We start from the raw sequence: 15,608 nt of genomic DNA, 5'->3' as shown, positions 1-15,608 counted from the left end.
ACCATATATCTAGTAATTCTAGTAATTTCATCACTGGGTATTTACCCAAAGAAAATGAAAAGAATAATTTGAAAAGATATATGCACCCCTATGTTTATTGCAGCAGTATTTATAATAGCCAAGATACAGAAACAACATGAATGTTTGTGGATAAAGAAGATGTGATACACACACACACACACACACACAATGGAATATTCCTCAGCCGTAAGATAGAATGCACATATATAGTTCATATTCATATAAATTTTCAAATCAAAATCAAAATTTCAAATAAAAAATTTTTCATAAAAATTCTTATACGTTCATAAAAAGAGTGAATATATATGCACACACATACACACAATGGAATATTCCTCAGCCATAAAAAGGAATGAATTCTTGACCTTTGCAACAACATGGATGGATCTAGAGGGTGTAGTGTTAACTGAAATAAGTCAATGAAAGATAAATACCATATGATTTCACTCATACATGGAACTGAAGAAACAAAACAAAGAAAAAAGGGACAAACCAAACAGCAGACTCAACGACAGAGAACAAACTGATAGTCACGAAGGGGAGGTGAGTGGGGAAATGGGTGAAATAGGCGATGCAGATTAAAGAGTACAACCTTGTGGTGAGCACCAAATAATGTACAGAATTGTTGAATCACTATATTGTATACCTGAAACTAATATATCACTGTATGTTAACTATACTGGAATTAAAATGTACACAAATAAAAATGTAAAAGTAAACAGGGAGGTATATGCTAGGCCTACCTTAAAACGTGGGTAGTGGTAGGTGTGATCTGTGTGGGAAGCTATAAGGTGAAAAACAATCAAAAACCTCCCAAGGTCCTAATCCATAGAGGCACATACTAGCCATGTAGTATTTGGCAAATTATTAATTTCTCTGAGCTGATTTCCAATCAGCTAAATGATAACTATCAGATACAGGATTCTTACAGTAAAATATGGTATCTTAGCTCTCAATCTCTCCCCCATATCTCCTTGAAACAAAACAAAGCAAAAATGAGAATGAGGGGAAAAAAATCTATAAACTATATTTCCAACAAATCTAGGAGAAAGAAGAAACCCGCAAAATCCAAATAATATGTAACTCTGCAAAAAGCAGCTAAAACCAGCAAAGCCATATATAGGAAGCCCCATAAGAAGCCAACACAGGCACTGAAGGAAAGAATGGGAACATAAGTGGTCCTCAAGATGCAAGATATCAAAAATTATCAATAATTATACATTGTAAAAGAAAGGGGATTACAAGTGTAACAGAAATACTCTAGGGGCACCTGGGTGGCTCAGTGGGTTAAGCATTCGACTTCGGGTCAGGTCACGATCTCACGGTTCGTGAGTTCGAGCCCTATGTTGGGCTTTGTGCTGACAGCTCAGAGTCTGGAGTCTGTCTTTGGATTCTGTGTCTCCCTCTCTCTCTGACCCTCCCCTGCTCACGCTGTCTCTCTCTCTCTCAAAAATAAATATTTTTTAAAATTTTTAAAAAAAGAAATACTCTAATATTAGGAAACTTCAATTCATCAAATTAAGTCCAAGACAGAGCAAGTAGACATAACTTAGTAAGAATAGAAGATACCCAAAGGGCATGGTTAATGAGGTGATTTTGATGGCTACATACTGAATTCAGAACTTCACTAATACGGTGTATCTTCTTTTTAATTGCCCACAAATGCTTCAGGAAAATGGACCCTTTATTTTTTTTCGCAAAGACATCATAAATTCTTTTTTTTTTTTTTAATGTTTTATTTATTTCTAGGAGACAGAGAGAGAGACAGCGTGAGCAGGGGAGGGTCAAAGAGAGAGGGAGTCACAGACTGAAACAGGCTCCAGGCTCTCAGCACAGAGCCCGACGCGGGGCTCGAACCCACGAACCGTGAGATCATGACCTAAGCGAAAGTCGGACGCTTAACCAACTAAGCCACCCAGGCGCCCCAAGACATCATAAATTCTTAAACGATACAAATAATACAGATATTTCATTAAGATACTATAAAATTAGAAATTGAAAACAAAGTCAGAAAACAAAAGACTCCTCTTCCACTCATAAATTGGTACATATACCTCTCTCTCATATAATTCTTAGGTCAAAGGAGGAGTGTAAATAGAAGGTGTAGAATTTCAAGAAAACAGTGAAAACAAAAGCACTATATTTAAAGAATCTATCTAATACAGCTATAAGAGAATGGAGAAAACGTAGAGCTTTAAATGCTAGCAATAATTAAAAATATATATAATGAAGAGATGGTCTCGCAAGTTAAAAATAAAAACAGTAAAATAAGGGTAAAAAATCTCTGAGTAATTCATCATGTCCACAAATTGAAAGAGAGAAAATATTATATAGTCATTTCCATGGCAGGCAAAAAGGTATTTAATGAAATTCAATGCTATTCCTGAATTTTAAAAGAAATTTAAAAAACCACTCAATAAAATGGAACTGATGGTTACTTCCTTACTATAATTTTATACGGATGCAGTTTAAAATGCAAGTTTCCTCCTTAATGAAGACACACTAAATGCAATTCCCTACTGAACCCCAACTGTACTGAAGTCACTACCCAACACAACTAAATCCAACCAGTAGAGAAAATCAGACATAGTACATTCAGAAACAAAACGGTGACATTATCACCATTGTTAATGTTTTTGTTTGTATACCTGGAAAACCAAAGGTAGTGTAATAGATAACTTCCATACACAACACAACAAAGTGAATAAATAAAAAACCCCTTCATATATACAAATAGAAACCGGTTAGAATGTAAAAAATGAAAGAATAAGCTAATTTACAATTACAAAAAGAGATAAATTCCCAAAAACGTGACATGGACTGTTATTTTATGTACTTATTTTTTTAATGTTTTATTTATTTCTGAGAGAGAGAGAGAGAGAGAGAGAGCGAGCGAGCAGGGGAGGGTCAGAGTGAGAGTGAGATACAGAATCTGAAGCAGGCTCCAGGCTCTGAGCTAGCTGTCAGCACAGAGCCCGATGCGGGGCTCGAACCCACAAACCGTGTGATCATGACCTGAGTCGAAGTCGGATGCTTAACCGACTGAGCCACCCAGGCACCCCATGGACTGTTATTTTCAAGACAATCCACTTTAAAACAGTCCTAGAAGATGCAAAAGTAGACATGAACAAAATTGAGACATGTCATAGACGTAGTACGATTCAACATAATTTTCACTAAGCCAGTTTATAAACATATTACAATTCCAACAAAAACACCAACTGTTATTTTTTTCCCACCTTGGGACTAGAGAGTTGAACCTAAAGTTCATATGAAAAATTTAATAAACAAGAATAGTGGGGCGAGAGTGGATGCATTGAGGGAGTATGTGGCATGGCTCCTGAGTAACTACTTGGAATATTATTCCCAGGAGCCCATCATCACCTGGAGCCATCCATGCCTGTGGCTACTGCCTGAGGCAATGTTCCATGCCTGAAGCCATGGTCCATGCCTGAGGCCACCACCCTCTTCTGGGGGGGGGGGTGAACTCAACCAGCCCTCTTGTCCTCCCACTGGAGCTGCTCCAGGAAGCACCTGGTTGAGCAAATGGTACAGGAGATACTCAGCAGCCACCAAGGCTTCATCTGGGGTCGCATAGTAGCACTCCTGACCTTCAGAGAGATGCTTTGAGAGACCACAGATGGGCACCAACATTTACCTGGAGTGGGAGGTCGGTGTTATCCAGGACCGCCAGCACCTAGTAGCTTTGTGCGCTGGGATCACGGGGTGCACTGCCCCTGGCTTGAAATTTCATGGGGCGGGATGGCTTTTGTTTCTTCTTCATACCTTTACTGTCATCCTTTTCGAAAAGACTGCTGGTCTGGGCTCTTCGGTCATACTTTTCAGTAACCAACTTAATTGACTTCTAGGCAACATTATCATAAGTTCTAAGGTTTTTAAGCCATTTCTACCTGCCTCTGAACAGGCAAGTAAAGATTTGAGATATGAAAAAACAGAACAGTATAAATGACCCTTGTAGACATTTTTATCTACATTCATACAAGAAGTCCTACAGTGATGATCTGGCCGGTGTTTTAAGCCTTGACAAGTGTTCATAGATGTTAGGACAAAGGCAGGAATGGGTCCCCTTTGGGGGAAATGGGGAGTCCAATGGCTTATTATAATGCACCAAAGAATTACAGAAGAAACTTGCCATTAAATAGGAAATATGGTCCTATTTATTATTTTTGCATGTGAATACTAATCTTTCACCTATCAATGATTTCATGTGCTGCTGATAATTTATCAAGGCAATGGGTCAGGGTGAAATAATATCAAAAGTCCCAGTTGAATGAAGAATGTAGTATTAAAGCCTTTTAGAAGAAATTTTTTCTAAATCCTTTAAAATCTAATTCCTAGGACTTTCAGATTTCTAGAATTAATGTATTAAGAAATTATCTGTTTTACTTCTATAAGTTGTTAAATATCTTCAAAGTTTTAATAAATTTAAGCACCTTTAAGAAAAAAGGGAGGGGGAGTAGGTGAGGTAGGAGGATTCTGAACTTACCTTCTCCCACCAACACACCGACGCTACAGAGGAGCAATCTCCTCTGGAAAAAGAAACACACTGAACAACTCATACACATTGGGTAAAATGAGAAAAAAAATACACATCAAGGTGGGTAGGAAAGGCTGAGACAAAATGTCACCATAAACCCCACCCCTGATATGGTGACTCATAATCGGGAGGGAACTCAAAACCTCAAGTTTCTCCCTAAGGAGGAAAAGGTTTGTACCCAACTTTTAAGACCAGAATCTCAGAGATGAGCCCCTCAGACACCTGGCTTTGAAGGCCAACAGGATTTTGAAGACCTACCAGGCTGTGGTGAACTGTGGCTCTTAAAGGGCTCTTGTAAAGACTCACTTACCCCAAGGTGCAGAACAAAAACAATTTGAAAAGTCCCTAGTATTATGTGAAAGAGACTCCCTTGCTAATTTGAAAGCTTTTCTCCAAGAAAAGCTTTTCTCTGAGAGGTAGGGCCCGCTGGGATACTATCTGGGGACAGAGGCTGGTAGGTGACATCTTCTTGCTTTCTCTCTTCCTTGATAAAGCTGGCAGATGCCTGCTTCTTCCTCTTCTTCTTCCTCTCCTGCTTCCTCTCCTTCTTCTTCTACTTCTTCTTTTCCAGCAGGTGCCATCTTTGTACTCCAGCATGTTATGCATTAGCAGACACCATCTACCATATTCGCCTTCCGCCTTGCTAAAGCTGGCAGGTGCCGTCTCTTTTTCTTCTTCTATTTTTCCTTTTTTGTCTTTTCTTTTTTTCTTTCCTTTCTTTTTCTCTCTTGCCTTTTTTTGGCAAGTGCCACCTTTGTACACCACCTATCTCTTGCTCTAGCCAATGGGTGACATTTTGTACTCTCCCTTTGCTGCATTCCAGAGCACCAGTGTCTTCCAGAGGAGAGCTTCTACACACATCTGGAAACCCAATTTCTACATCTGATGATCCAGTTTTTGTGGCTGCCACCCAGGTTATGTGCTTTGATTGCCTGGCTCTGGAGGCCACAGGGATTCCTGTGTCCTATAGGACTATAAAAATTGGAAAGACAGTTCTTGTAAGACTAATATCTCAAGGGCGCAATGCACACACAGGCTGAAACATAACCTCAGTCTACTGTGAAAGAGGCCTATTTGCTTGTCCTGAGGCTTTGGCCTAGTTGTGGCAGGATTGACCAATAAGGTTCATCTCTCCCATCCAAGCCTACTTCTTTAAGTATGGGAGAGGTGGCTACTTTATTCAATGCATAAAAACCGACTCAGAGAGGGGCGCCTGGGTGGCTCAGTCGGTTAAGCTTCCGACTTTAGCTCTGGTCATGACCTCACAGTTCGTGGGTTCAAGCCACGCGTCGGGCTCTGTGCTGACAGCTAGCTCAGAGCCTGGAGCCTGCTTCAGATTCTGTATCTCCCTCTCTCTGACCCTCCCCTCCTCACGCTGTCTCTCTCTCTGAGAAATAAATTAAAAAAACAAAAACAAAAAACAACTCAGAGAATCAAGCAAAATGAAGAAACAGGGGAATACGTTCCAAACAAAAGAACAAGATAAAACCTAAGAAAAAGAACTTAATAAAACAAAGATAAGTGATTTACCACATAGAGATTTCAAAAATAATGGCCACTAAGATGCTTACCAAACTTGAGAGAAGAATGGGTGAACCTAGTAAGAATTTCAACAATGAGACAGAGAATATAAGAACATACCCAATAGAAGGTGTACTGAAATATAAAATAACTAGACTAAAAATACAGAAGAACAGTTCAATAGCAGACTAGATGAAGCAGAAGAAAGAGTAAGTGAACTTGGGGCAAAGGAACTCACCCAGGGTAGTGAAAAGAAAAAAAAAAAAAGAATGAAAAAGTGAATATAGCTTAAGGGAATTATAACATCAAGCAGAATAACATTTGCATTATACTTGGTTAAAAGCACGATTATCATATTGACAAATTATCCTCCAGAACACTCGTAGCAATGGAATTTTCTTCCAGCAGTTGATGAGTCTGATTCTTTCACTGTTTTCTGGCCAAGATTGATGGCTATAGGGATTATAACACTGCAAATTTGGTAGGCCAAAATAAGCATTCCACTGTTGCTTATATTAAGTTGTTTCAAAACTATTGCTCTTGATTCAGAAGTAGTGACTCAGTATAGTTATTAAGAGCACCAGCATGAGGATCACACAGACTTAGACGTAGGTTTCAGCTCTACTAATCAGGAATATGATCAGAGGTGGTTTAATTATCTTTTCTTATTAGTAGTTTCCCAAATTGTAAAACAGAAATCATAGTATCTACTGTTAGAGATATCACTTATGAGTAGCAATGCAATTTTTGGCATACAGTGCTCAGGGGATATTAGTTTCCTTCTTTTCTACTAATAATGAGCCTACCTCTGAAGGTCCTATTGGTGGTCTTATCTGTGGAAAGAAAAAGATGGAAAAAGCAAAGTTTAGCATTTATATAGTGGCAACAGGGCAATGAAAAGATATACATAGAACTTGGTATGGAGGGCTTGGAATCTCTAGGATCAACAAAGGATTTGGGGTGTAGTGAGAAGTATCCAGGTTTACAGAGACAGATGTGAGTTCTTGTGGCACCTCCAAACCTCTGATCTATTGACAATGGAAGTAGAGCTGAGCCTCTATTTTGTTAAGCATAAAATGGGGAGGATTATTTTATTTGCTGACTGCCTGGGTGGTCTCCAGGACTACTGCCAGATTCAGTGATTCTCTAGATAGACTCACAGTTCTCAAAAGTCATTATATCCAAGGTTACAGTTTACTGCAGTGAGAAGACAGAAAAGAAATCTAGCAAAGGAAAAAGACACATGGGATAAAGTCCAAAAAGAAATCAGGCACAAGCTCCTAAGAATCTTCATGCTGTTGCACAGAATGGATCTAATTCCTCCAGCAACAGAGTTGACATAACCCATGTGAAGTGTTATCTACCTGGGAAGCTGATTACAGACTCAGCAGCCAAGGTTTTAATTGGGGTTGGTCACACAGATACATTGACTTTGACTCAGTTATGCCTTCAAATGCCCTAGATTAAGGCAGTTAAAACAAATCCCATTTATCATAAAGGTCTGTCTTAGAAAGGTGGTGGCTCTCTCCTTAAGTGTCTATATTATTATTTTTTTACTTGGTCTGAGGTATCCATTCAGCACAAATGTAGCAGGTAAGTTGAAGTTGACCTAGAAGTCTTCCAGCGCTAAGACAGTGTCAGCATAGCCAGGGTGCCCACATAAACACAATCCCAGAGAAAATATATGTTCCTCCTGGAAACAAGATTACATTGATTGGGCACCCCAAACAGGACCCTAAACATACATTATTCAGGTAGCACAGGTAAATAGGGCCCCATTGTAGCCTCCTACTGTGGGGTCTTCCACGCAAGTGTTCTTTGCTCAGTCCAAAAAAAAAAATTAGTTCAGTCACTGGTTTCAGAGGGACTGCCTGAAAGGCCATCAGTTCCCAACAGTTTTGGTTGTCTATGACCATAGTTTATCTGCCTCATGAGCATGTGGAGGTGTTCTGTGTGGAGGAACGGTGAAGGAAGTAGCACCAGGCTATTAGTCCATTGTTGCTAATGGCTACTAATCCAGAAAGCCAAAGAACACAAGTCAACAGCATGAGGTCTCCCTGAGTTGGGGATGAAAGTTCAACCTATCAGGGGTGGGTGCAAGGGTCACTGTGTTGGTAATGTGCCCTCTCTCGACTTGCAGCTTTCCTGGGCTTCACAAGTTAGAAATGCAATTCACCTGTGTCAGAAACATAGCGCCTAGGGGCAGCTCCATTTCAGATGGCCCGCATCGGAGAACAAGCCCTGTCCATGGGCATCAGCAAATGACCCAGAGAGTCCAGCCAGCATCCATAATGTTGTCATAATTTATGGGTGCAGAAAGGGTTATCCTAAATTTGTAAAGGTCCAAGAGTCTGGGCTCTGTTCATTGAGCCCACGTCTGCTTTCAGTTCAGCACATATCTTGCTGAGATGAAAATAGCCCATAGAAGACTGTAAAAGGTTTGAGTTCAGTGTCAGATCCAGGAAATTAAGTTCTGAGAATTCAGGATTCCAAAAGCCACTGGCTTTTCTTAGGGAGCAGCAAAGCCTAGATGTGGTAGAGCCTGACTGTGTGTTCCAAATCCAAGAGCCAAATAAGGCTTCCCTAAGCCCATTTTATCTTGTTGGTCTTAGAGTCCAAACTGACCCGTTCTCAAACATGTGCATCAGGCATGAAAATCATCAGCCTCTTGGGGTAAGAAATGTAATTTTATAAGAGCTCATTAGCAAACCAAAGAATGCTTTTTAAAACTCTAAAGGCATGTCTCCATATAAAGATCACCTATCTTTTTATCTTGTCTCCCTTCTTTCAGAGGCTCCAACAGGCCAAAAATCATAGCAAAAATCATCACTTACAGAGAATCATTTTGTTTCCCAAACTGAACGAGTTTAAGTTCCAACACACCCATTAGCAGTAAAAAGCAAGGAGTTTGTAACCCACTAAACTGTATGCGTGTATATGGCTTTCCATTTAACGTTTATAAAAATTACAAGCATACAATATTTTATGCTAAATTTTATCATGTACCCAGGTACTATAGCCACAAAACACAAAGCCATTTGTTAAAACCATCCTTCTACTTTTATCTTGTTGCAAGTCTACTCAAAAAGCTAGCAGTCGGGGCACCTGGGTGGCTCAGTTGGTTAATCGTCTGACTTCAGCTCAGGTCATTATCTGGAGCCTGCTTCAATTTCTGTGTCTCCCTCTCTGCTGCCCCTCCACCACTCACACTCTGCCTGTCTTTCTCTCTCTCTCAAAAATAAACGTTAAAAAATTTGTTTTAAAAAGCTAGCAGTTGGGGCGCCTGGGTGGCTTAGTCGGTTAAGCGTCCGACTTTCGCTTGGGTCATGATCTCGCGGTTCGTGGGTTCGGGCCCCGTGTCGGGCTCTGTGCTGACTGCCAGCTCAGAGCCTGGAGCCTGTTTCAGTCTGTGACTCCCTCTCTCTCTGACCCTCCCCTGCTCACGCTGTCTCTCTCTTTCTCTCCTAGAAATAAAAAAAAAAAAATAACATTAAAAAAAAAAAGCTAGCAGTAAACTTAGCAATTTAAGACAAGCATGGAGTGGATGTTACAGCAGTGACCTCAGAGAGGCTGGGGTGGTTTCATTATTTTGTTTTTCTTCTCTGGTTTATCCAAAGCTTTGCCCCAGCCCTGTGAACCAACTTCAACTTTGTTTTTCCTACTTAGAGGAGAGAGCAACACAGATCTTTAATATTTTGGGTCCACTCAAAGTCCAGCTTCAGGATTCTTTCGATTACATCTCCTGCCACCTGGCAAAAAGAATGATTCCAAACTACTTTTTCTTGATTTTTCACCCATTCCAGGTCCATTTCTGGAGAATGTTTGGGGTCTTTTACCTCATACCCAAGGAGGCAATTCTCCTGGGGTTGGATCTATCATCAAAGACAGCTCCATAACCAGGCACTAGAGTTTTGCCATCCCCACCTCTCTCTCTTTCTCTTTCCCAAACAGTACTCTGGTCATATTTCAGGGAATCAGGGTCATTGTAGTGAAATCCACCACAGTCAGAGGTCTCCAAGACTACTCACCACATTTGCAGATTCACTATCATTAACCATCACTAAAATCAATTTTAGAAAACGTTCATAAACCCCTTAACAAACTGTGCATCCATTAAGCAGTCATCCCCTCCCCTACTTCCCCCTCTAGCCTCTGGTAACTACTAATATAGTTTCTCTCTCTATAGATTTGCCTGGGTTGGACATGTCATATGAATTCCATCATATATGATGTGACCTGCTATGGCTGGCTTCTTTAAATTAGCATAATGTTTTTTTAAAAAATTTTTTTAGTGTTTTATTTACTTCTGAGAGTGAGACGGTGTTAGCAGGGGAGGGTCAGAGAGAGAGGGAGACACAGAATCCAAAACAGGCTCCAGGCTGACTGCCAGCTCAGAGCCCGACGCGGAGCTCGAACCCACGAACGTGAGATCATGACCTGAGCCAAAGTCGGAGGCTTAACCGACTGGGCCACCAAGCCGCCCCAAATTAGCATGTTTTCAAGGGTGATCCATGCTGTAGCATGTATCAGAATTTCATTTCTTTTTCGTGGTTAAATAATATTCCTTTGTATGGATAGGCCACATTTTTAAAAATTTATTTATTCGTTGATAGATATTTGGGTTGTTTCCAGCCTTTGGCTGCTGTGAATGGGGCTACTTGGAATATCCCTGTAAACATATTTGTTTGAATACCTGTTTTTAGTTCCATTGGGTATATACTGAGGAGTCAAATTGATAGGTCATATGGTAATTCTGTGTCTAAGCTTTTGAGGAACCACCAAACTGTTTTCCATAACAGTTGTACCATTTTACATTTCCGCCAGCGATGTGAATATTCCAATTTCTCTATATCCTAATATTTGCTATTTTATCCCTTTCTGTCCTTTTCTTTTTTTCTCCTTTCCTTTTCTTTCCTTCCTCTCTTTCTCTCTTCCTTTCTATTATAATAGCTATCTTAGTGTATGTTAAGTGATGTCTTATTGTGGTTTTGGTTTGCATTTCACAAATGACTAGTAATGTTGAGCATCTTTTCATGTGCTTAGTGGCCATTTGTGTATCATTTTTGGAGAAATTTCTATTCAGATCCCTTGTCCTTTTGAAAAACTGTTATTTTCTTTTTAATATTGAGTTATGAGTATTCTTTTTACATGTTTGATACAAGTCCCTTATCAGATATACAGTTTGCAAATATGTTATTCCATTCCATGGGTGGCCTTTTCACTTTCTTCATGGTTTTGAATCCCAAAAGTTTTTAACTTTGATGAAGTCCAATGTATCATAGAATGAGAAGGGGGTCCAATTTCATTCCTTTGCATGTGAATATCCAGTAAACCCCCTTCTCATTCTATGCACAAAATTGAACTTAAAACTAATCATTGATATATATATGTCTGTGTTTATGCCAACATCACATTCTCTTCATAAACTATAGTTTTTTATGGCAAATTTTGAAATTGGGACATCAGAGTCCTGCAATTTCGTTCTACTTTTCCAATATGGGTTTGTCGGTTCTAGATCCCTTGAAATTCCATATGAATTTTAGGATAGGCATGTTTCTTTCTACAAAACAAAAATGCCAGCAAGGATTTTTATGAGGAGTGTGTTAAATCTGTGGATACATTTAGAGACTATTGCAATCTTAACAATATAAACTGTTACAATCAATGAAAATAAAGTTTATTTCTTTTGAAATTTCTTTCAGCAATATTTTGCAGTTTCCAGAGATTTAGTCTTGCACTTCTTTTATTCAACTTATCCTTAGGTATTTTGTATTTTTGGGTGCTTTTGAAATGGAATTTTCTTGATTTTAATTTTGGATTATTCATTGCAAGTGTATAGAAATATTAATTGTACTTCATATGTTGATGTTGTACATTACAACCTTGCTGAACTTGTTTTTTAATTCTAACAGTATTTTAGTAGGTTTAGTAGGATTTTCTATATACGAGATAGTGTCATCTGCAAACATAGTTTTGTTTCCTCTTCTTTAATTTTGTGCCTATGATTTTATTTTCCTGCCTAATTGCTTAGATAGGTTAGCTTTTTTTCTGTACACCTATGCCCATGGGTTTTATTGTTGAACACCAGAGGAAATAAGGAATGTGTAACTGCTTTAGAAATTGTAAACTCTATCTAGATAAATATAAGTATTTATTATTATAAATTTGAGTCACCACTGGGTATCTGGAAGAACAATAGAGGTCATGGCAAATTCAGATCAAATGTCATGATACTGACTGCCAGTGACCATTCTGACAAACAAATTCTCTTTGTTTTGGAAAAAGATGCGTTTTTCCACTCGTTCAGTGGCTGGTTTCTCCATCTCTGTATATCAGGGAAGCAATCCTGGCTTTTATTTAAATCTGTGAAATCTCAGCAGAATTGGTAGAGTGTTTGGGTACAGGGTAAATTCAGGAAAAGAGAATTCCTAGCATGCACAATCTATTTCTCTACTATTTCCTAGAGCTTGCCATAGCTCAAAGAAGTAACAGTAAGAATCCATCTGCCATAGGTAAGGTCTTAAATGAGAGATTCCAGAAGTCCTGGAGGGGGTCTAGGAAATGCCCACATAAAAGAAATAATATATGTTTGTGGCTCCTAAATAAATGTGTAGAAAAACTATGAAATATGGGCTTTCCGCTCTTCTTTTTCTATCTCCTAACAAATCTAAATCTCAGCAAATAAGATCTTGAAAATATAAGTAGAAAATGGACTTTTTCCTGCAGAATAAGTACATCTTTAATATTTAAAAATGAATTATACAGAAGTCTTTAATATTATAATGACCTACCCTGCTCATGTACTCAGACTGACTCTAAAATGTGATTATGAGGCTAATTGGAATTATATTGAAGTCAAATACAACTTTTGCTTGATTGATCTCAACAAGATTAGAGGAAGACAGCCAATTTTGTCCACTAAACTTTACTTAATCTTTGGTAGCATTAAGTTTTGTGAATCTCATTCAGTCAGTATTTCCTTTTATTTTGCCTTCACAGCCTAACAGGAATATATGTTGAATTTTGGGTCACTTAAGTGAAATATATTGGAAAATATATTACATGACCTCAAGATAATGGAATTCAGAATAAAATTGCAAGTTAAAGGTGACAATTAAAATGAAGTATGAAAACTTGGCTCACTGAAGTGAACACTGGTTTTCATAGTAAGTGTCCAACTTAAGGGTTGAAAGGAAATAAAAATCCAAGGTAATTCCTGAGGCTATAAGCTATAGTTAATGTTGCCCAACAAAACTAAGAACCTCCCTCAACTAAGCATGTTTATTACAAATTTTAAGAAATAGATCTAAAATAATACCACAATGCTATAAGGTTATAAGTGCTATTTTTCATCTTCTTTATGTTGCTACTAAAGAAAACATCCATAGCTGGTCTTAATAGTAGAAGGGTCATCTCAATCCGTCAGCAGTAATCAGTTAAAAAAAATCATGAAAAAGATTTTTTTTTTAGTAATCTCTACACCCAACATGTAGCTTGAACTCATAACCCCAAGATTAAGAGTTGCATATGCTACCAACTGAGCCAGCCAGGTGCCTCTACAAAGGAGTTTTCACAGGAGAAGCTTTCCATCAGACAAAGACCTTGACATTTTAACGAGAGAAAGAAAAAAAAATAGCTGAGTTCAAAATAAGGCCCCTTCCCCTTGAAAAAACACAAAGACTGTTACCTATTAAAAAGACATAAAAACTAAACCATGTGCCTCAATTTGCCTTGGAGGAAATGTGCCGTAAACACATAGAATGGAATTATCAACGGCATGGATGCTCTTATTTTTTTAATTAGCATTGATTGAACACTTACCATATGTAGGCAAACTGCAATTTAGCTTGCCTATAATATTCTTTATTTTGAAATGTACACCTCATAACAATCCTGTGGGATAGGTACTATTCTGTTATTGCCCCTCATTTTTAAGATGTGAAAACTGAAGTTTACAGTGATTAAGTAACTTGTTTAATATCCTATAGCTGGTAAATGACAGACAGAGGATTTGAACCTAGATCTCCATGATACCAGAGAACAGGATCTTAAAGACATTATGTTCCAGTACTACATGCTTCATTAGAGTGAGACATAATATTGGCCATGATGAGATTCAGAAACTTAAAATCAAAGTCATCTTTGGACTAAGAACACTTTGCAGAAACAACTTTTTGTGATCAAGAGTTATATGTAAAGATGTTTCTTCCTCTTTTTAAAACTGCCAATATTCTTTCCTTTTTTTGTAAGGCTTATTTTTGAGAGACAGAGAACAGTGGGAGAGGGTCAGAGAGAGGGGGAGACACAGAATCTGAAGCAGGCTTCAGCTGACCTGTCAGCATAGTATTTTTTTTTTTTTTTTAAGGAGCTGTCAGCACAGAGCCCGACGCTAGGCTCAAATTCACAAACTGCGAGATCATGACCTAAGCCAAAGTTAGATGCTTAATCAACTGAGTCACTCAGGCTCCCCTAAACTGCCAGTGTTTTCTCATGTTTATATAGGTAAATCTATAATTTTCTACAATTTTGAAATAAATTGGGCATCAATTAACTGCATATAAGTTTTGGACATATGTATATACCTGTGAAATCATCACCACAATCAAGAAAATGAGGATATTACCTCCCCAAATTTCCTCATGCTTTTTTAAAATTCATCTCTCCTTGCACTATCAACTCCCTGTGGCCTGGTCACCAGGTAACCACTGATTTTCTTTCATTGTAGATAAGTTGGCATTTCCTGGAAGTTTATATGAATAGGATCATACAGTATATACTTTTGGGGGGAGTATGGGAATTCTTTAAAAAGTATAATGATATTGGGGCTCCTGGGTGGCTCAGTCAGTTGAGTATCTGACTTCAGCTCAGGTCATGATCTCATGGTTCATAAGTTTGAGCCCCACGTCGGGCTCTGTGCTCACAACTCAGAGCCTGAAACCTACTTTAGATTCTGGGTCTCCCTTTCTCTGCCCCTTCCTTGCTCATGCTGTGTTTTTCTTTCAAAAATACATAAACATTAAAAAAAGTGCATAATGATTTTGCGATTATCCAAGTTGTTGACTACGTCAATAGTTGTTCCATTTTGTACCACTGTATGGAAATACTATAATCCATCCATGTTTTGAACATTTAGATAGTTTCTAGTTTGGGGGTATTACAAACAAAAACAATTATGAATATTTAGATACAAGTTCTTGTGAGTACACCTTGGATAAATATCTTGAATGGAAATGGCTAGTGTCTATTTAACTATTTAAGTAACTCCCAAATTTCTCGAAAGTGGTTATACTATTTTATATTCCTACGAACAGCATAAGAGAGTCTCGGTTTCTTTTTATCCTTACCAATAGTTTGTATGTTTTCATTAAATTTTAGCCATTCTAATGGTGATTTTTTTTCTGGTTTTGGTATCATACTGTGTATTTAACTTGTTTCTCTGATAACTAATGATGTCGAACATTTTTAACATGCTCATTAGCCATTCATATATCTTCTTTTTGTGAGATGA

The sequence above is a fragment of the Hyaena hyaena genome, unplaced genomic scaffold (genome assembly GCF_003009895.1).
Source record: "Hyaena hyaena isolate Hyena2069 unplaced genomic scaffold, ASM300989v1 scaffold_1295, whole genome shotgun sequence".
Classification (NCBI taxonomy): Eukaryota; Metazoa; Chordata; class Mammalia; order Carnivora; family Hyaenidae; genus Hyaena; species Hyaena hyaena.
This window is presented reverse-complemented; position numbering follows the sequence as displayed.